Raw genomic sequence first — 24,118 nt, forward strand, 5'->3', positions numbered from 1 at the left:
ACATATGTGCAGTATACACTCACCTAAAGAATTATTAGGAACACCTGTTCTATTTCTCATTAATGCAATTATCTAGTCAACCAATCACATGGCAGTTGATTCAATTTATTTAGGGGTGTGGTCATGGTCAAGACAATCTCCTGAACTCCAAACTGAATGTCAGAATGGGAAAGAAAGGTGATTTAAGCAATTTTGAGCGTGGCATGGTTGTTGGTGCCAGACGGGCCGGTCTGAGTATTTCACAATCTGCTCAGTTACTGGGATTTTCACGCACAGCCATTTCTAGGGTTTACAAAGAATGGTGTGAAAAGGGAAAAACATCCAGTATGCGGCAGTCCTGTGGGCGAAAATGCCTTGTGGATGCTAGAGGTCAGAGGAGAATGGGCCGACTGATTCAAGCTGATAGAAGAGCAATGTTGACTGAAATAACCACTCGTTACAACAGAGGTATGCAGCAAAGCATTTGTGAAGCCACAACACGCACAACCTTGAGGCGGATGGGCTACAACAGCAGAAGACCCCACCGGGTACCACTCATCTCCACTACAAATAGGAAACAGAGGCTACAATTTGCACGAGCTCACCAAAATTGGACTGTTGAAGACCGGAAAAATGTTGCCTGGTCTGATGAGTCTCGATTTCTGTTGAGACATTCAAATGGTAGAGTCCGAATTTGGCGTAAACAGAATGAGAACATGTATCCATCATCTGATGGCTACTTCCAGCAGGATAATGCACCATGTCACAAAGCTCGAATCATTTCAAATTGGTTTCTTGAACATGACAATGAGTTCACTGTACTACAATGGCCCCCACAGTCACCAGATCTCAACCCAATAGAGCATCTTTGGGATGTGGTGAACGGGAGCTTCATGCCCTGGATGTGCATCCCTCAAATCTGAATCAACTGCAAGATGCTATCCTATCAATATGGGCCAACATTTCTAAAGAATGCTATCAGCACCTTGTTGAATCAATGCCATGTAGAATTAAGGCAGTTCTAAAGGCAAAAGGGGGTCCAACATCGTATTAGTATTTTTTTTATTTATAATTCTTTAGGTGAGTGTATATAGTGTACCTGTACTTAGCTGTATATATAGTGTACCTGTACTGTCCTTCACTAGTAATGTACTGATCTACAGATTACATATGTGCAGTATATATAGTGTTCCTGTACTGTCCATCACTAGTAATGTACTGATCTACAGATTACATATGTGCAGTATATATAGTGTACCTGTATTGTCCATCACTAGTAATGTACTGATCTACAGATGACATATGTGCAGTATATATATAGTGTACCTGTACTGTCCATCACTAGTAATGTACTGATCTACAGATTACATATGTGCAGTCTATATAGTGTACCTGTACTGTCCATCACTAGTAATGTACTTATCTACAGATGACATATGTGCAGTATATATAGTGTACCTGTACTGTCCATCACTAGTAATGTACTGATCTACAGATGACATATGTGCAGTATATATATAGTGTACCTGTACTGTCCATCACTAGTAATGTACTGATCTACAGATAACATATGTGCAGTATATATAGTGTACCTGTACTGTCCATCACTAGTAATGTACTTATCTACAGATGACATATGTGCAGTATATATAGTGTACCTGTACTGTCCATCACTAGTAATGTACTGATCTACAGATGACATGTGTGCAGTATATATAGTGTACCTGTACTGTCCTACCTTCACTAGTAATGTATTGATCTACAGATGACATATGTGCAGTATACATAGTGTTCCTGTACTGTCCATCACTAGTACTGTTTTGATCTTCAGATGACATATGTGCAGTGTATATATAGTGTACCTGTACTGTCCATCACTAGTACTGTTTTGAACTACAGATGACATATGTGCAGTATATAGAGTGTACCTGTACTGTCCATCACTAGTAATGTATTGATCCATTGTCCGACTGGCTGCCTAGGGCCCACCAGTGGAAATTATTCTAGGGGCCCACCCTACAGCTACCAAAAAGAAATGTTACTTGTTCATTTTTTGGGCTCATGCACATGAATATTTGTAGTTTAGCACACAATACAGTGTGCAAAACAGAACTGTATTGTGTACTGCTGTACAGTATATAAAATTGTTTCTCATTAAGCAGCTCATTGTAGCTGATAACCTAATCTGTTAAGGTCCCTTTAGACAGGTCAACAGAGCAGGAGATCTGCATTGTATGGGGAGCAGTGATCACTACTGTCATTGTTCTTCCCCATACTGACTAGTTGTTTGCCGGCACCAGATCGTAATTACATAGCACAATCTACTTCCAGTAATTGATCATTTTTATGTGCGCACAAACGATCGAATTACAGTACCCGATGAATGAGTATTTTGTTCGTTCATCAGGTAATAGGCCTACACGGCATCCACCGCAGCCAATACGCCCAAGAGCTACTAAAGCGAGCAACACGGTAACTCGTGTCACATTAAACTACACTGTTATAATATGTCTATCTTTATTTTTTTTTACATAATGAAGTATTTTTTTTTAAATCATGTTTCCATTTCTGAAAGCCATGTCTTTTTTATTTCTCTGCCAATGATCTTGTTTAGGGGCTCCTTTTTTGCACGAAGAGTTGACATATTTATTGTTGCATTTTTTGGGTTCATATAATTTTTTGATCATTTAATATTAAATTTTTTTGGGGCAAGGGGACCAAAAAATTGCTGTTTTGGCATTCACCTGAGGGAATAGGTCATGTAATTTTTATAGAGCAGGTCGTTACAGATGCAGTGATGCCTAATATGTCAATTTTATTCATTTCTATTAAAGGGATTGTCTCATCTCAGACAATGGGGGCATATTGCTAGCGTATGTCCCCATTGTCTTATAGGTGCGGGTCACACCACATGGACCCACAACTATATTGAGAACAAAGCCCTGAAAGTGGTGGAGGGCGCGCTGGGCATACGCAGCCGCCCTCCATTTACGGAGGAGCCGCCACAAATAGCCGTGCGCTGGCTCGGCTATTTCCATTGGGCAGTGCGCTCCCATTCACTTCTATGGGGAGACCGCTTTATAGTGGCTGGACAGGAGTCCTCCGGCCACCACCTTGTGGGGCTCCGTTACTGATATAGGTGGGGCCGACATCTATAAGGGTACTTTCACACTAGCGTTTATCTTTTCCGGTATTGAGTTCCATCCTTGGGGCTCAATACTGGAAAAAACTGATAAGTTTTATCCTAATGCATTCTGAATGGAGAGCATTCCGTTTAGGATGCATCAGTTCAGTCTCTCTTAGGTTTTTTGGCCGGAGAAAATACTGCAGCATGCTGCATTTCTCTCTCCGGCCAAAAATCCTGAACACTTGCCGAAATACCGATCCGGCATTAATTTCCATTAAAATGTATTAGTGGTGGATCCGTTCCTCCGGTCCACGCAAGCGCAGACCTTTAAATCTGTGGGAAAAAGAAATACCAGATCCGTTTTTTCCGGATGACACCGGAGAGACGGATCCGGTATTTCAATGTATTTGTCAGACGGATCCGGATACCATACACTGCGCCCGCCTGACGCTGCCACAGCTCTACCACATGCCCATTACACAGTTAGTTTACTATATACGCATTGCACACACAGCTCTGCTACATGTCCATTACACAGATAGAACTACCGTGTGCACATTATACACAGAAAATTGTACAATAGATTGGTTACACTAACATACGTATTTTTCGCTTTATAAGACGCACCTGATGATAAGACGCACCTAGGTTTTTGAGGAGGAAAATAAGAAAAAAATATTTTGAACCAAAAGGTGTGCTTTTAGTAGGTTTTGAACTAATGGTCTGTGGATGCCGCACTGTTATGGGGGATCTGTGGATTACGCATTGTTATGGGGGATCTGTGGATTATGCACTGTTATGGGGGATCTGTGGATGATGCACTGTTATGGGGGATCTGTGGATGACACTGATGGGGGATCTGTGGATGACACTGATGGGGGATCTGTGGATGACACTTATGTCATCCACAGATCTCTATAAGTGTAATCTACAGATCCTCCATCAGATGCATCAGTGTGGAGGAAGGAGGCGGAGACACTCATGGCGGGGCCCGGTGCAGTGACTCTACTCTAATACACCGGGCCCCGCAACTGTTAAATACATTCAATCCGATCTATATCTAAATGTATACAGCACTGTTCGGTAGTTACTGTAGTACCGTAAGTATAGCATTAAGATGGCGCAGACCGGCAGCTCCCTCGGTCATGTGCCGCCTGCCCTGCCTGCTGCAGCTCCCTCTTCATGCGCCGCCTGCCCGCCTGCCTGCTTATCTCACTTTATGAATGAACAGGCAGGCGGCGCATGAGGAGGGAGCTGTGGCAGGTGGCGCATGACCGAGGGAGTTGCCGGTCTGTGTCGTCTTAATGCTATACTTACGGTACTACAGTAAGTACCGAACAGTGCGATATACATTTAGATATAGATCGGATTGAATGTATTTAACAGTTGCGGGGCCCGGTGTATTAGAGTAGAGTCACTGCACCGGCCCCGCCATGAGTGTCCCCGCCTCCTCCCTTTATACTGATACTTCGCTGGCCGCGCTGTGCAGCATAACGGCCAGCGAAGTATCTGCTTTATAAGACGCACAGCCATTTTCCCCCCACTTTTGGGGGGGGGGGGGGGGGGAGTGCGTCTTATAAACCGAAAAATACGTTAGCTCTGCTTTATACACACCTTCCATACCTGAAGTACCTCTGCATTCTCCACAGCACAGCCTGTGTTCCCCTAACTCCTCCCACACACATGGCTGATCACATGACTGTGATATCACCAAAGGTCCTGTAACCACAACTGTGTTTAGTCTGGATTCTGGAGCTGCTCCTGGTGAGGGAGATGTCCATGAGGGGCGGGGCTTCAACTAGGCAGGGGCCTACCGAGGATTTCCCCAACTCCCCGGTAGGCCAGTCCAAGCCTGATTAGCTCTATCTTACATTAACAAATAACAGCATGTTTGCCGTCAGAATTAATATAACTGTGCATCATCCCTAACATACTTTGATTGCTTTTACTCTTCAGTGAATGGACAATATCTGCAAGAGACTTAGGCTACTTTCACACTGGCGTTTCTGGGTCTGCTTGTGAGATCCATTTCAGGGCTCTCACAAGCGGCCCAAAACGGATCAGTTCAGCCCCAATGCATTTTGAAAGGATAAGGATCCGTTCAGAATGCATCAATTTGGCTGCGTTTGTTCTCCGTTGCGTTTTTTAGACTTGCAGGATTTTGTTGACCGTCTGACGATGCAGAGCCAAACGGATCCGTCCTGACTTACAATGTAAGTCAGTGGGGACGGATCCGTTTTTCACTGACACAATATGGTGCATTTGAAAACGAATCCGTCCCCTATTGACTTTTTTTTGAATGAATAATGCAAACGGATCCGTTATGAACGGATACAAGCGTTTGCATTATCGATGCGGATCCGTCTGTGCAGGTACAAGACGGATCCGCACCAAACACAAGTGTGAAAGTAGCCTAAATCAGTTGGCCTCTAATACTACAAACTTATTGTAGAGGATTTTGGATAAACCGAGGTACAAGTGACAAACCGTTACGGAGGACCACAGCAATACCTGCCTACAAACCTTGTGACGTCACGAAGCTGCAGCCTCCCGATCACGTGGGACGCTATTCACAGCAGTGGGCAATCCAACTACATCACAGCACGGATCACCGGAATGGTAACGTAGCAAATGTGAACCACATGAATAGCAAATAATATTTTCATTGATGCAAACCCTTGAACCTATATTAGTCATTTGGAAAATATATAATCACATCTCTCTTATATTTAAAAAAAATTGCCCCCAAAGGTATGCATAGCCTTTAACAGTGACCTCCATAGCGCTCCACCCACTTAACAGAGACATCTACAGTGCACTGCCCCCTGAACAGTGACCTCCACAATGCCCCGCCCCTTAAAATTTGACCTCCACAGCACCCTGCCCCCTTAACAGTGAAGTCCAAAGCACCCCGCCTCCTTAACACTTACCTCCACAGCTGCCTGCAGCCTGCCCCCTTATCAGTAACTTCCACAATGCCGACCCTTTTAACAGTGACCTGCTCCTTAACTGTGACCTACACAGCACCCCGCCCTTTCACAGTGACCTCCACAGTGGCCCACCCCCTTAACAGTGACCTCCACAGCACTACACCCCCTTAATAGTGACCTCCACAGTGCCTGACTCCTTCAGTGACCTCAACAGCTCCCCGTCCCCTTAACAGTGACCTACACAGCACCCAAATCCTTCACAGTGACCTCCATAGCAGCCCGCCCCCTTAACTGTGGCCTCCACAGCACCCACCCCCTTAAAAGTGACCTGCACAGTGAATCGCCCCCTTAAAATGTGATATTTGGCTTTCGGGTGAATTTTATGGAAGCATGCAGTAGTGATTCCCTCATTTTAAACCATTTATTGAAACAAAAGCCAACAACAGTGCTGGGTATACCTCCACAAAAAATGTCAATGTCTCAATAATTTGTCATGTGGCCTTAAGCCACATGAGAATGACGTTTCATGCTGATCACAAGTCGCCTGTGTCACGACTGTGACTGATCCAGACAGGTCTGGGAGGAGAAGGTCGCAGCGACTTGCTACTCGCGATAGCTTGTGAGTTTGCTCCATGGTTCAGGGTATGTCATCCGGGTTTTGCCTTGTGAACCTTTTTGTCCTGACTGGGAGTTTGTAGGCATCCTTCTCAGGTGAGTCCTGTCTGCCACTCCCAGCTACTATATTAGTTTCAGTTTCACTTGCAGTCATTGCCAGATATAGTCCTTACTTCCAGTTCTATTCTGACCTTTGAAGGAGATCGTTTGATGGTGTTGCTGTGGAGCTCTTGTCCGGCGTGGACTGTCGTGATTGGGATCGCCTTCTCTGCTCGTGACTGGATAAGTCTATCTCTGCTATAGTTTGTTTGTTGCTGTCTTCCCCTGCTGTTCTCCTAGACATGAGTGATGGTGACTAGTGCTCCCATCGGCCTTTCCCCACTCTAGGCTTTAGGGTGACTGAGGGTTTAGGCATCCTGCTCGCCGCACGGGTTCACACCCCGTCTAGGGTATCAGGGCAGACAGGTGCCAGCTTAGGGTTAGTCAGGGGTGGCCATACTATTCCCATCCGTAGATAAGGGTCCCCCTTCCCCTCTGTCTGGTGCGACACGACTGCTGCTGGGATAGCAGTCGTGACAGTATATCTGGCCTTTTAAAAAAAAAAAAAAATGTGACATTTTTTATTTTTTTTTGCTTTGTATTTTTCTGTTCCACTATGGATCCGGTTACGGTTTTGGCAAAACAATTACAGGGATTATCCCTTGAAGTGGCAGGATTAAAAGCAACAGTGCTGCAGCCGTTGCTACGGGAAACCAAGGTACTCCTGAGCCAAAAGTGGCTTTACCTGATAGGTTCTCAGGAGGGAGAGACCAATTTGTAACCTTCAGAGAAGCTTGCAAATTGTTCTTCAGGTTACGCCCTAGATCCTCCGGCGGTGAGGAACAACTCGTGGGCATTGTAATTTCTCTCCTGCAAGGAGATCCGCAGGCTTGGGCTTTCTCCCTACCATCAGACTTTCTGGCCTTACGATCAGTGGAGGAGTTTTTTGAAGCCCTGGGTCTCGTATATGATGACCCGGACAGGGTCTCACTGGCTGAGTCTAAGCTACGTAGACTTCAGCAAGAGAACCGGTCTGCTGAACTATATTGTTCCGAATTCCGTAGGTGGGCTACTGATACGTTATGGAACGACTCGGCCCTTCGGAGTCAGTTCTGCCAGGGGTTGTCTGAAAAATTAAAAGACGCGCTGGCGGTATACGAGGTCCCTGGGTCTCTGGAGGCTGCTATGTCTCTGTCCATAAGAATCGACAGACGACTCAGGGAGAGACTATTAAATTTTACGGAGGCCTCTATAGGGCAGGGATCGGTTTGTTATGATCCAGTCGAACTAATGCAAATAGGGGGTGCCACTAGACGGGTGAATCCTCCTAAGTTCCGCCGTAGGTCAGAGGTTTGTTTTCGTTGTGGGGGGAGGGGTCATTTTGTAAAGGTTTGTCCCTCAGAACCCAAGAGACCACAAACAAAGGAGCCGCTGGAAAACTAGAGTCCCCAGATTGTGCGGAGGATAACAGTCTGGGCGTATTCGTTTCCTCCATACGCATGTCTCAGTTTTTGTTGTCCGCTACCGTTGAGGCGGGCAATAAGACTGAGATCTGTTCCGTCTTTTTGGACAGTGGGGCGGGGGTCAACTTGCTCAGGCTCTGGGTTTTACTCCGGAACCGATACGCAGAACCATTCCTGTTTTTGCCATCGACTCCTCCCCTCTTACTCAGAGAGAGTTAACTCAGATCATCCATAATATCCATCTGCAGGTAGGGGACCTCCATAAAGAGCATATCTCTTGTTATGTCCTGGACGGTCTTCCGGCTCCTATGGTATTGGGGCTTCCCTGGCTGGTGACTCACAATCCAGTGGTGGATTGGCAGGCCGGGGAGATTGTGGAGTGGAGTGAACATTGTAAGGACAACTGCTTGAGTAGTAGGTGCTCTACACTCTCTGTAACATCTTTACCTGCCTTTCTGTCAGATTTTATGGATGTGTTCTCCGAGAAGGGTTGTCAGGGGTTACCACCTCATCGTCCATATGATTGCCCGATTAATCTATTACCTGGGGCAAAACTACCTAAAACCCGGCTATACAATCTTTCCGGCCCGGAGAGGAAGGCTATGAAAGATTATATTTCGGAGAGTTTGGCTAAGGGACACATCAGACCCTCTTCTTCACCTGTAGCTGCAGGGTTCTTTTTCGTTAAAAAGAAAGATGGGGGCCTACGTCCTTGCCTGGATTTCCGGGAATTAAACCGGATAACTATCCGAGATCCCTATCCTCTTCCTCTCATTCCCGACCTCTTTAATCAGGTTGCTGGTGCTAAATGGTTCTCCAAAATGGATCTCAGAGGAGCCTATAACCTGGTTCGCATCAAAGAGGGGGATGAGTGGAAGACGGCTTTTAATACTCCGGAAGGGCATTATGAAAATCTGGTCATGCCATTTGGTCTTACTAATGCGCCTGCGGTATTCCAACATTTTGTCAACGATACTTTTAGTCACCTTATCGGGAGATTTGTGGTGATATATCTTGATGACATCCTGGTCTATTCCCCAGATCTGGATACACATAAGATCCATGTGAGACAAGTGCTGCAGATATTAAGGGCCAACAAATTGTTTGCTAAGTTAGAAAAATGTGTGTTCGCCGTAAAAGAACTGCCATTTCTGGGGTATGTGTTGTCAGATTCAGGTTTCCGCATGGATCCAGAGAAAGTCCGGGCGATTATAGACTGGGATCTGCCTGAGAACCTGAAGGCATTGCAACGCTTCCTGGGGTTTGCCAATTTTTATAGAAAGTTTATAAAGAACTATTCCTTGGTGGTCAAACCACTGACGGACATGACCCGAAAGGGATCCGATTTTTACAAATGGTCACATGCAGCCAAAACTGCCTTTGCATCTCTGAAGGAGAGATTCACCTCGGCCCCTATTCTCGTACAGCCAGATGTCTCGCTTCCTTTTATTGTAGAGGTTGACGCATCAGAGGTGGGGGTGGGAGCGGTACTATCTCAGGGCCCGTCCCCTGGTGAATGGCGTCCGTGTGCTTTCTTTTCGAAGAAATTGTCTACTGCAGAAAGGAACTATGATATTGGCAACAGGGAAGTTTTGGCTATTAAGTTGGCTTTTGAGGAGTGGCGTCATTTTTTGGAGGGGGCGGTTCATCCCGTCACGGTGATTACTGATCACAAAAACTTATTATATCTGGAGTCTGCTAAACGTCTCACCCCTAGACAGGCTCGGTGGTCGTTATTTTTTACTAGGTTTAATTTTGTAATAACCTATCGCCCGGGGGCAAAAAATACTAAGGCGGATGCATTGTCTCGAAGTTTTCCTGGAGGGGGTGATGTTGAGGTACCAGAGCCCCTTTTGCAAAAGGGGGTGGTGGTGTCTGCATTACACTCAGGTTTAGAGGGGAGGGTGTTGGAGGCTCAGGGGGACGCCCCGGCCTCCTGCCCCTCGGGTAAACTGTTTGTGCCAGAAAATTTACGCCTGGAGATACTAAAAGAACACCATAACTCCACACTGGCAGGACACCCAGGTAGTAGGGCAACCTCTGAATTAGTGTCTCGTCGGTTCTGGTGGCCTAAGTGGCGCCAGGAGGTGTTGAATTTTGTGTCTGCATGTGCTACCTGTGCTCGTTCTAAGGTAGATCATACTCGTCCGGCAGGGCGTCTTTTACCTCTAGCCATCCCCAAGAGGCCTTGGACGCACCTATCAATGGATTTCATTACGGATTTACCAGTATCAGCGGGGAAAACTGTTATTCTTGTAGTGGTTGACCGATTCAGTAAAATGGTGCACTTTATTGCTCTTGCCGCATTGCCTAATGCTAACACACTGGCTCAGGTTTTTATTGACCACATCGTGAAGCTTCACGGGGTCCCTTCCGATATTGTTTCGGATCGTGGTACCCAATTCGTTTCTAAATTTTGGAAAGCTTTTTGTTCTCGTTTAGGGGTTCATCTGTCGTTTTCTTCATTTTTCCATCCACAGTCCAACGGTCAGACTGAACGTACCAATCAAAACCTAGAGACATATTTGAGATGCTTTGTTTCCGAAAATCAGGAGGAATGGTCATCTTATTTACCGTTAGCCGAGTTTGCCATTAATAATCGTCGTCAAGAATCCACCGATAAGTCACCATTTTTTGGTGCGTATGGTTTCCATCCTCAGTTTTGTACGTTTAGTGAGGGGGGCCGTCTGGGATTCCCGAGGAGGAACGATTTGCGTCTTCACTTTCTTCAGTGTGGCAGAGTGTGCAAGAAAGTTTGAAGAGAATTGGTGGTAGATACAAACGTGTGGCTGATAGGAGGCGCTCTGAAGGTCCGGACCTTGGGGTGAATGACTTGGTGTGGTTGTCTACCAGAAATATCAAGTTGAAAGTTCCCTCGTGGAAATTAGGTCAGAGATTTATTGGTCCTTATAGGGTAATTAAGATCATTAACCCAGTGGCTTTTCGTCTGGAGCTACCTCAGACTCTAAGGATCCATAATGTCTTCCACAGATCTCTGCTTAAGAGATATGTAGAACCTCCTGAACCATTGCCACTACCGCCTCCACCGGTGGTTGTTGATGGCAGTCTTGAGTTTCAGGTAGAAAAAATTGTTGACTCACGATATGTTCGCCGCTCTCTTCAGTACCTGGTGCACTGGAGAGGTTATGGTTCCGAAGAGAGAATGTGGGTTCCAGCTTCAGAGATAAAAGCGGACAGACTCATTCGGGCTTTTCATAGCTCCCATCCGGAGAGGCCTGGTCTTGAGGGTCTGGGGGCCCCTCGTAGAAAGGGGGGTACTGTCACGACTGTGACTGATCCAGACAGGTCTGGGAGGAGAAGGTCGCAGCGACTTGCTACTCGCGATAGCTTGTGAGTTTGCTCCATGGTTCAGGGTATGTCATCCGGGTTTTGCCTTGTGAACCTTTTTGTTCTGACTGGGAGTTTGTAGGCATCCTTCTCAGGTGAGTCCTGTCTGCCACTCCCAGCTACTATATTAGTTTCAGTTTCACTTGCAGTCATTGCCAGATATAGTCCTTACTTCCAGTTCTATTCTGACCTTTGAAGGAGATCGTTTGATGGTGTTGCTGTGGAGCTCTTGTCCGGCGTGGACTGTCGTGATTGGGATCGCCTTCTCTGCTCGTGACTGGATAAGTCTATCTCTGCTATAGTTTGTTTGTTGCTGTCTTCCCCTGCTGTTCTCCTAGACATGAGTGATGGTGACTAGTGCTCCCATCGGCCTTTCCCCACTCTAGGCTTTAGGGTGACTGAGGGTTTAGGCATCCTGCTCGCCGCACGGGTTCACACCCCGTCTAGGGTATCAGGGCAGACAGGTGCCAGCTTAGGGTTAGTCAGGGGTGGCCATACTATTCCCATCCGTAGATAAGGGTCCCCCTTCCCCTCTGTCTGGTGCGACACGACTGCTGCTGGGATAGCAGTCGTGACAGCCTGATTGTCTGCTGAGGCATGACATCCCTCTCAGGTCATTGAGGTTCTGAGGTACAGAGTTACAAGTCTCTACATGGCGACTCAGCTGATCCCATAGGTTTTCAATGGGATTCAGGTCTGAAGAAAGTGCAGACCACTCCATTTGAGGTACCCCAGTCTCCAGCCGTTCCCTTATGAGCTGGCGCATTGTAATGCATGATGATGAAATTAGGCCTGTGTTGTTCATGCAGACTGGATTAATGATGTTATTCAAGTAGTATGGGCTTGTCACAAAGTGTAGGGCAGTTCTGTATTGACTAGACACACTGTAACACCACCACCAAAGGCTTGTCTGGTGACCATAGTTAGCGCTTTGCTTGACATCGCCAACATCTTTGGCGGCCATCATTTCTGCTCAGCGTGAATCGACTTCGGTGAACAGCACTGAGGCCCACTGGTCCCTCGTCCAGCGTAGATACTCCCTGGTCCATGCAAGACATGACTCCTGTGCCTGGTGGTGTGGTCAGTTACCCTTGCAGGTCGTCTAGCATGCAGATCACGCTGATGTAAATGGTTTTGAATGGTCTGTGACACTTGGGTGCCTCTCACCTCCCTTAAATGTGTCTGTAGTTGTGTGGAATTCATCATCCAGTTCCACATGACATTGTTTAACCACCTCCGGACCGCCTAACGCAGATTCGCGTTCCGGAGGTGGCAGCGCTGCGCACAATCACGCATATACGCGTCATCTCGCGAGACGCGAGATTTCGCTCAAAGCCGGCCCGCGCATGCGCATCGCGGGCCAGCAAAATTAAAAGAACAAGTTCGTCACCAGCCTGCCAGCAACGATCATTGGCTGGCAGGCTGGCGATTTTCAAAAAATCCAATCAAAAGTCATATAACAGATCATATTAGTAAATATGATCTGTTATATGGCTTGTCTGCTCCTCTGCTGGTCCTTTTCGTCGGTTGGATCCAGCAGAGGAGCAGACTGAACTGTGAGTACACCAAACACTACACCTTAGCCCCAGATCACCCCCCTGCACCCCAATTAACCCTTTGATCACCCCTTTGATCGCCCCTGTCAATCACTATTGAAAGGAAAAAAAGTGATCAGTGTAAACTGTCACTTTTTTTTTTCCCACTAGTATTGGCTGTTAGGTTTTAGGGATAGTTTAGGCCCCTTGGTTAGGTAGTTTAGCGTGAGTTAGCGCCCACCCCACCGCACCGCAGTCACTTTTATTCGCTGTTTAGCGTATCGCTAATCAGCATTTGTACTTTTATAGTATCTGTAAGTGATCAAAACTGATCACGGTCAGATCTATAATAGTATTAGTGTCACCTTAGCTCGCCCTCCACCCAAAACGCAGTGTTTGCCCGACCAGGCCTGATCGGTCGCCCACACATGCGTTCACCCACGCCCGCCCCACCGCAGTGACAAAAAAAATATATTTTTTGATCACTGCACATTCATTTTACACTCACTGCGGCGATAAAAAAATCAGTTTTGATATTTTTTATCAACCGCAGCGGCCTCCGGTACTTCGCTAGCCTCCCCTTTGTAAGACAGGCTTGCTTTTTTTCTTGGGTAGTCTCAGGGAATACCCCTAAATTTAGTAGTCCAAAATGTCAAACAGGGGGTATTCTTCTGAAGAGGCCTACAGGATTCTGACCCAGTCGGATGAGGAGTGGGAACCCTCATCTGACTAATCTAGCGGGTCAGAATATGAACCTGTAGAAAGCAGTGGCTCTCTGACCCAAAGTTCGGACGAGGAGGTTGAGGTCCCTGGCAGCACCAGGCGTACCCGGCCCCGTGTCGCTAGACCACAGGTTATGCAGGATCCGCTTCAAGAGCAGCAGAGTGGGGCTGTCGCTGCCGGATCACGTGGTGAGGCATACACCAGCAGCGCAGCCCTCCCTGGACCTAGTACCAGCACTGCCGTACAACATGGTGGCGAGCACCAGAAGGGCAGTTGAAGCTGGTACGGTGGCACGTGCAGTAGTTACCCCGTCGCAGCCACTGCACAGACAGGCCCGTAGAGCCCCTAGAATCCCTGAGGTGCTGGCAAACCCTGATTGGCAGTCACCAACTTCAGCCGCACCATTAGTTCCCCCTTTCACCGCCCAGTCTGGAGTTCGGGTTGAGACTGCTCAAATCGGTTCGGACCTGGGATTTTTTGAGCTGTTCTTGACTGCGGAGCTCTTGGATTTAGTCGTGGCAGAGACAAACCGGTATGCCACACAATTTATATCCGCCAACCCGGGAAGCTTTTATGCCCAGCCTTTCCGGTGGAAACCAGTCCAAGTTTCCGAACTTAAAATTTTTTTGGGCCTTCTCCTCAACATGGGTCTGACAAAAAAGCATGAATTGCGGTCATATTGGTCCACGAACCCGATTCATCACATGCCCATGTTCTCTGCTGCTATGTCCAGGGCACGATTTGAGGCCATCCTCCGTTTCCTGCATTTTAGCGACAACACCACCTCCCGTCCCAGAGGCCACCCAGCTTTTGACCGGCTCCACAAAATTCGGCCCCTCATAGACCATTTCAACCCGAAATTTGCAGATTTGTATACCCCCGAGCAAAACATCTGCGTAGACGAGTCCCTAATACATTTTACCGGGCGCCTTGGCTTCAAACAATACATCCCAAGCAAGCGTGCCCGGTATGGGGTCAAATTGTATAAGCTCTGTGAAAGGGCCACAGGCTATACCCACAAATTCCGGATCTATGAGGGAAAAGATCAGACCCTGGAGCCGGTCGGTTGCCCTGACTACCTGGGGAGCAGTGGGAAGACAGTCTGGGACTTGGTGTCACCCTTATTCGGCAAGGGGTACCATCTTTATGTGGACAATTTTTACACAAGTGTGGCCCTCTTTAGGCATTTGTTTCTAGAACGGATTTGCGCCTGTGGCACCGCGCGAACTAGTCGCGTGGGCTTCCCCCAACGGCTTGTAACCACCCGTCTTGCAAGGGGGGAGAGGGCTGCCTTGTGTAACGAAGAACTGCTCGCGGTGAAATGGAGAGACAAGCGTGACGTTTACATGCTCTCCTCCATTCACGCAGACACGACAATCCAAATTGAGCGAGCAACCCGTGTCATTGAAAAGCCCCTCTGTGTCCACGACTATAATGCGCTCATGGGAGGGGTGGACTTCAATGACCAGATGTTGTCTCCGTATTTAGTTTCCCGCAGAACCAGACGCTGGTATAAGAAGGTGTCTGTATATTTAATTCAATTGGCGCTGTATAATAGTTTTGTTCTCTACAGGGAGTGCAGAATTATTAGGCAAGTTGCATTTTTGAGGATTAATTTTATTATTGAACAACAACCATGTTCTCAATGAACCCAAAAAACTCATTAATATCAAAGCTGAATATTTTTGGAAGTAGTTTTTAGTTTGTTTTTAGTTTTAGCTATTTTAGGGGGATATCTGTGTGTGCAGGTGACTATTACTGTGCATAATTATTAGGCAACTTAACAAAAAACAAATATATACCCATTTAAATTACTTATTTTTACCAGTGAAACCAATATAACATCTCAACATTCACAAATATACATTTCTGACATTCAAAAACAAAACAAAAACAAATCAGTGACCAATATAGCCACCTTTCTTTGCAAGGACACTCAAAAGCCTGCCATCCATGGATTCTGTCAGTGTTTTGATCTGTTCACCATCAACATTGCGTGCAGCAGCAACCACAGCCTCCCAGACACTGTTCAGAGAGGTGTACTGTTTTCCCTCATCCCTTTCACACATCTGGTATCTCTGTATTCAGGAGAAGTTGAGGAATGTGTTTTGGGGTGTCTTTTTACATATACCCATGCTGGGTGAGATAAATATCTTGGTCAAATGCCAACTTTGTATAAAAAAATGGGAAAAGTTGTCTTTTGCCAAGATATTTCTCTCACCCAGCATGGGTATATGTAAAATGACACCCCAAAACACATTCCTCAACTTCTCCTGAATACAGAGACACCAGATGTGTGACACTTTTTTGCAGCCTAGGTGGGCAAAGGGGCCCATATTCCAAAGAGCACCTTTCGGATTTCACAGGTCATTTTTTACAGAATTTGATTTCAAACTCCTTACCACACATTTGGGCCCCTAGAATGCCAGGGCAGTATAACTACCCCACAAGTGACCCCATTTTGGAAAGAAGAGACCCCAAGGTATTTCGTGATGGGCATAGTGAGTTCATAGAACTTTTTATTTTTTGTCACAAGTTAGTGGAATATGAGACTTTGTAAGAAAAAAAATCATAATTTTCCGCTAACTTGTGACAAAAAATAAAAAGTTCTATGAACTCACTATGCCCATCAGCGAATACCTTAGGGTGTGTACTTTCCGAAATGGGGTCATTTGTGGGGTGTTTGTACTGTCTGGGCATTGTAGAACCTCAGGAAACATGACAGGTGCTCAGAAAGTCAGAGCTGCTTCAAAAAGCGGAAATTCACATTTTTGTACCATAGTTTGTAAACGCTATAACTTTTACCCAAACATTTTTTTTTTATCAAAGACATGTAGAACAATAAATTTAAAGCAAAATTTATATATGGATCTCGTTTTTTTTGCAAAATTTTACAACTGAAAGTGAAAAATGTCATTTTTTTGCAAAAAAAACGTTAAATTTCGATTAATAACAAAAAAAGTAAAAATGTCAGCAGCAATGAAATACCACCAAATGAAAGCTCTATTAGTGAGAAGAAAAGGAGGTAAAATTCATTTGGGTGGTAAGTTGCATGACCGAGCAATAAACGGTGAAAGTAGTGTAGGTCAGAAGTGTAAAAAGTGGCCTGGTCTTTCAGGGTGTTTAAAGGGTTTCTATCACTTTGTTTCACCTATTTAGCTTTCAGACACTAGCGATCCGCTAGTGTCTGCTTTATCTAACCATCCTAATATAAGAGCTTATTGTCCTGCCGTTTAGCTAAAAAAATAACTTATATAGATATGCAAATGAGCCTCTAGGTGCTATGGGGGCGTGATTAGCACCTAGAGGCTCCGTCTACCTTAACAAACTGCCGCCGCCCAGCGCGTCCCTCCAGCCCGCCCATCTCCTCCGGAATGCGATGCTCCTCGTATTCGGCGCATGCGCAGTGAATGTCTGATCGCTTCCCTGCTCAGACATCTCCACTGCGCCTGCGCCGATGACGTCATAGTGCTCCGAGGAACAGGCGCAGTGGAGATGTCTGAGCAGGGAAGCATCAGACATTCACTGCGCATGCGCAAAACAGAGACGCGCACGGAGAGGATCGCTTCAGCTGGAGATGGGCGGGCTGGAGGGACGCGCTGGGCGGCGGCAGTTTGTTAAGGTAGACGGAGCCTCTAGGTGCTAATCACGCCCCCATAGCACCTAGAGGCTCATTTGCATATCTATATAAGTTATTTTTTTAGCTAAACGGCAGGACAATAAGCTCTTATATTAGGATGGTTAGATAAAGCAGACACTAGCGGATCGCTAGTGTCTGAAAGCTAAATAGGTGAAACGAAGTGATAGAAACCCTTTAAGCACTGGGGGCTGAGGTGGTTAAAAGGAAGCGGTCATCAGTGTGGGATGTGGAAAAAGGACGTTCATTTCTATGCCCTTCTGTGATTCTTACTGTCTCTCTGTTGCAACCTGCTGATGACACTCTGTGACACTCTAAGCTCAGTGGCCACTTCCACCTGAGAACATCCTGCTTGAAGCCTCGCAATGGCAAGGTACTGCTGATTAATTGTTAGGTGTCGTCTTGGTCTCATGATGTCAAAATGTGAACAGCATGATGATGAGGACTGTTTAAATACCAATTCTAATTGAACCAGGACATTTATTGGGCGATTCATGGATCAAACACCTGTTGTGAATTTTGCTGTTGCGCTCCTTGTTAGTGAACAGCAAGTTGTGCAAAAAGTACTGAAACAATGAACAGTTGTACATATGCATTCAAAAGTTTAGAGAAGGTCACACTAAGTCCACCTGTAAATTTCACCCACAAGCCAAATATCCCTAACTTATAACTTATATAATACACACACACCTTATATATGTATAGAATTCTAGATGTTCGTTGTAGATGGTGCACTCATCTGATGTGTGTGTGTGTGTGTATGTGTGTGTGTGTATATATATATATATATATATATATATATATATATAATATACACACTATTATATATTATGGGAATTCGCTCTGGTAGGCAGGTTAGCAGACGCAGTATAGAGGAAACAACAAAGTCTTTGAAATAAACAGTTTAGTGTTTATTCACACATTAAGTAAATGACAAACAAAATGTATGTTTCAAGAAAAACAGTCACCTTGCGATTTTTGTGTTTGTTCACACCATGCAGTAAAGAAGTGATCCTTGGAAAAAATGGAATCCACCTGCTTTCACACCAACATGGTAGCAGGCCTTAATCCAGGCCCAAACTCCCAGGTCCCAACACAGAGACTGACAGAGCTCCACTGTCAGAGAGGAGTAATCCCTTCTCAGCTGACACTGCTGGCTGGGTTTTTATAGGCCAGTCAAGACCCGGCCTTGAACATGGTGAGTACTCACCCACCCATCACTTTGGCTACTCCCAGTAAGAGCCGTCCCGGATCAGCTATACAGCCATACTAAAGTAGCCAAGTGTCAATCAGCATTAGCTGCCGCTGACACCTGAAAATACTGGCTCTTCCTTCACCGAGGCCAGGAACCTCGGTGACACATACCTTCGCTAGGTTAAAACATGTCCTGCCCGCCAGCTCGATTCATTAATCTAGTGCCGTGGATGATGAAAATGACCTGTGGTGACATCACAGGTCATGTGATGAGCAAAACAGTCATTGTGGTGGTGAAGGACCTGCGGTGATGTCACAGTCATGTGACCGGCTTCGGTCAACGACGGACCCTTGCGCCTTCCTACAATATGTGTAGAATTCTTGATGTTCGGTGTAGATGGTGCACTCATCTACCTGTCATCACTATTTACTTGTGTGATATTCGAACATTCTCTGATACTACATACCTTACACCTAGTTTATCATCTTCATCTAGGAGGAACATTGGGGCACCAGGCTTGCTATGTAAGTTTCCTGTAGGGGTAGACAACTTCCTAAAAAAAAAAAAAAAACATGATGGACTGGAGGTAAGTGAGCTGTGATGGAAGATAACAGACTAGTGATCGAACACAGCCAGCAGTCTTGTCTAACATCACTTATTCTTGGGGAAAAAATCTGATTTAAAAAAAAAGATTTTTGCATTCAAACAATCTTAAAATAATGCTGAGACCTATTTACTGTAATAAGATATATATATATTAGTGTTGATCGAGCACCAAAGTGCTCGGGTGCTTGAGAACACCACCTCGGAATGCTCATGTGGTCTACCAAGCACAATAGAAGTCAATGGGAGAACCCAAGCATTAAATCAGGCACCCCCTGCTCTGAAAAAGGGAGGGTGTTTGGTTCACATGAAAAGGTCAGAAATTGATGGAAACACCACTAAAATGGTTCGGGAACAGCATGGGAAGGATGTATGGATGCATCTTGAACTCCCAGGTTGGTGCTGGGAAAGATGTTGTCCGAGTAGTACGCCAATTTTACAGACTGACAATAATATGCAAAAAAACGAAGATAAAATCGATTTTAGAGGAAAAATTGTTGGGAAACATTCTTTCCTGTATATTTACTTGTATATAAAGTACAAGTGCTGCCAAAAATTACAAGGAAGAGGCACTCCGATACAACCTGTATATTGCATAAAGGAGGGCCTCATTCACATTGTGGTACAATTGTTCAGGTAGTGGGACTCCTACACTCATAAAGTCTATGCACTAAGTGAAAGGGCTGCCAAAAATTACAAGGAATCGGCTCTCCAATACACCCTTTATTACACAAAAAGGAGGGCATCATACACACCCTTGAAGAATTATGATTGATGACCTGCTGGTGACCCTCTAAAACATTAGGGGGCGAGGGCTTGCTGCTGAGCTGACTCTCTAAAACATTAGGGGCAAGTGCCTGCTGCTGAGTTGACCATCGAAAAAATTATGATTAAGGGCCTGCTGCTGACCATCGAAAAAATTATGGTTGAGGGCCTGCTGCTGAGCTGACCATCAAAAAAAATTATTAAAAGTCACAAAACAGAAGTCTCTGATATGTTGCCTGGAATCTTGGCGCTGCTGATCCTAAAAAGTGACGTGGGTCAAAGTCACCATGTTATTCACTTTGCCCCTGACGAAGCTTAATTGCGAAACCTGGGTCGGGCAGTGTGGAGATCTTTTATCTTTGTGATATGCCTGTTACAAGTGGATACTTGTGAGTAAAATAAACCATTTTACCTAAACGGATGAGGCAGTGCTTCACTATTTTGTGAACCCCTTGGTATCCTATAGGTTGTGTGGATTGTGGTTGTGAGTTCTGGTGGATTCAAGCCCTTGTTCCCATGTCCGGATTACCAGAAATGAGCCTTATGGTGTAAAGAGGAATCGGATAAGAGAAATTCGGCAGTGCGGTCCTCCTTCATTGTGAGCAGCGAGGGTTTCAGTAGACACAGAAGTGGGATGGTTACGCTGATAATAGCAGCATCGCCGCTCACCATCTGTGTTGATTCCTCAAAGTTGCGTAAAACCTCACAGAAGTCAGACATCCATGCCCACTAGTCGCTTGTGAAGAGCGGAAGCTGACTGGAAAGACGATGACCATGTGGCAGCTGGTTTTCCACTACTGCCCTCTGCTGCTCACAAAGCCTGGCTAACATGTGGAACGTGGAGTTCCAACGCACAACAGTCGTTGAGCTGGCAATTGCAAGCACTGCTGCAGCATTGTCAGACCAGCGGCAGCTGTAGATGACTTTCGGAAATGGGCACATAGCGGCGCACCTTCACCAGTAGCTCAGGCAAATTGGGGTAGGTTTTAAATAAACCGCTGAACCACTAAGTTGAACATGTGGGCTAAGCATGGTATGTGTGTGAGCTTGCCGAGCTCTAAAGCCGCCACCAAGTTATGGCCATTATAAGACACAACCATGCCTGGTTCTAGGTTGAGTGGCGAGAGCCACAGCTCAGTCTTGTCCCTTATACCCTCCCACAGCTCTGCGGCGGTGTGCTGTTTGTCACTTAAACATATTCGTTTGAGAACGGCCTGTTGCCGCTTCCCCACTGCAGTGCTACACTGCTTCCAGCTACTGACTAGTGCTGCAAGATGATAATTCAGAAGTGGAAGTGGAGGAGGAGAAGGATGAGGGGGGGGGTGGGGTTGCAGCCACTAATGTAGGTGGTGGCAGAAATCCTGATGGAAGTGGGGCCCGCAATGCTTGGCGTCGGTAGCACCTATGCCATCCCAGGGTACGATTTCTCTCCCGGCCTCCACAACATTCACCCAGTGTGCTGTCAGGTAAATGTAGCGTCCCTGGCCACAAGCACTTGTCCATGTGTCAGTCGTTAAGTGGACCTTCCCAATAACTGAGTTGGTAAGGGCACGGGTGATGTTACGGGACACATGCTGGTGTAAAGTGGGGACGGCACACTGGGACAAATAGTGGCGGCTGGGGACTGAGTAACGAGGGATTGCCGCCGCCATCAGGCTGTGGAAAGCCTCAGTGTCCACAAGCCTAAATGGCAACATTTCCAGGGCCAGCAATTTGGAAAGGTGAGCATTTAGTACTATGGCCTGTGGGTGGGTGGCTGGGTATTTGCGCTTTCGTTCAAGGGCCTGGCGTATGGACATCTGTACGCTGCGTTGGGACACAGAAGTGGATGTGCTAGTTGATGGTGCTTGCGAAGGTCCATGTGCATGGCGGGAGGCATCCGGGTCTGCGTCTTGGACAGGGGATTGGCCAGCACGTAACACAGGGGAAGAGGAGGCAGTGGTGTGACCCGCAGATACTGATTGAGGACCCAGGCGTTCGGCCCACCTATTAGGGTGCTTTGATGCCATGTGGCAGATCATGCTGGTGGTGGTGAGGTTGCTAGTGTTCACGCCCCTGCTCATTTGGTACAGCAAAGGTTGCAAGTGACAATTCTTTTATTGTCCACACTTTCCTCAAAAAAGCGCCAGACTGTGGGCCTTGGCAAGGGAGATTGTTGCAAGTAGGTGCTCCAGCCTGTTGCGGTGCTGTGGATCCCTCCCCCTCTGTACTGTGTCCTCGCTTGGCTTGCCACCTTCCCAGGTTGGGTCAGTGATTTCATCGTCCACCACCTCCTCTTCCACTTCCTCACTCTGGTCATCCTCCTGACTTATTGACCTAACAACAACCTCACTTATTGACAACTGTGTCTCATCATCAACCTCTTGAGACACTAATTGCCGTTGACTTATTGGCAACTGTGTCTCATCATCATCCACCTCGTGAAACACTAATTGCCGTTCCCCACCATCATCTTCTTGCGACTGTGAATGCTCAAGAGTTTGGGCATCAGTGCACACAATCTCCTCATGTCCCTCTTCAAGCGGGCTTGGCGAGAGGCCTAAATCAATGAATGGCGATGAAAAGAGCTCCTCAGAATATCCGAGTGTGGGATCACTTTTTTGCCAAGACTCTCCATGGTGGGAGGAATGAGGATCAGGGTGAGGATTCTGTTGACCAGACTTTTGGCTATTTAGACTGGACTTTGTGGAAGACAGGGTGGTGCTTAACCGACTGGAAGCATTATATATATATATATATATATATATATATATATATATATATACACACACACAGTATATATGTTGTTTATCTGGTAAAATGCTTGTGTCTTACACATACAGAAAATGAAGCCGACCATCCATATAGACATGATAAAGTTCTATATAGCCATACTGTATGGTCACTGGGAAGGAAGGGAATGGCACATTAATATGGAAGATCCCATGGACATGAAGCCTCCTCCCCATCCTGATAGATCTACTGTACATTGAATGGTAAGGGGGCAGCTTCAGACTCTCATTAGACATCATAGCTAAGATAATAGCAGCCAGCTAAGTAGAGAAGTAGCTAAGCATCAAAAGTGACCCAGTTCTCATTCCTCAGCTCACACCTGCATATCTCCTTAAGATTGGCAGGACATCGATCTATACAATACAGTGCCTAAATTGTTCACCTTTTGGTTTCATAGCCCGGCAGCAATGTTATTTTTCCCTTGTTTTAAATTTCTTCTATCATTGCTAAGTGCTGTGGTTAGTTTGGTTGAAATGAATGCTAGCTTGCAGCAGGGCTTTCCACACAGCAAGGATTTATTTGTACCAAAGCCTCTAGCAAAGTGACCACCCCACTAAATTGAAACTGCACAGAGAGATAGATATTTAAAGGGAATCTGTCACCATGAAATTAGAATTAATCTACAGGTAGTATGTTATCGAGCAGGAGGAGTTAAGCAAATTGATAAATTAGAAATTGTTTTAGGCCTCTTTCACACAAATGATACAGATTGGCTCCAGGAGCGGTCAGTGAAACTCGCACCATTTTGCAAGGAAGTTCAGTCAGTTTTGCCTGTGATTGCGTTCAGTTGTTCAGTTTTTATCGCACGGGTGTAATGCGTTTTGATGCATTTTTCACGTGTGTGATAAAAAACGGAAGATTTACAAACAGCATCTCTTAGCAACCATCCGTGAAAAACACATCGCATCCGCACTTGCTTGCGATGCATTTTTCACGGAAGCCCCATTCACTTTTTTGGGGCCAGGGCTGCATGAAAAATGCAGAATATAAACATGCTGCGTTTTTCACGCAATGCAGAACTGATGCGTTAAAAAAAATGCTTCTGTACACAGACCCATTGAAATTAATGGGTCAGTATTCAGTGCGGGTGCTATGCGTTCACTTCACACATCGCACCTGCGCGGAAAACTCGCTCGTGTGAAAGAGGCCTTATAGGAAAAGATTTGGTATAACTTGCAATTTATTTAGTTAAGTTACTGCTCATTCTTTGGCCTCTTTCACACAAGCGTGGCGGATTAGGTCCTGATGTGTTCAGGGAAACTCGCACTATTTTTTAAGTAAGTTTTGTCTGTGATGGCGTTCAGTTTTTTCCACATGGATGCAATGCGTTTTGATGCGTTTTTCACGTGCATGATAAAAAACTGAAGGTTTACAAGCAACAAACATC

Source organism: Bufo bufo, chromosome 4 (genome assembly GCF_905171765.1).
Source record: "Bufo bufo chromosome 4, aBufBuf1.1, whole genome shotgun sequence".
Classification (NCBI taxonomy): domain Eukaryota; kingdom Metazoa; phylum Chordata; class Amphibia; order Anura; family Bufonidae; genus Bufo; species Bufo bufo.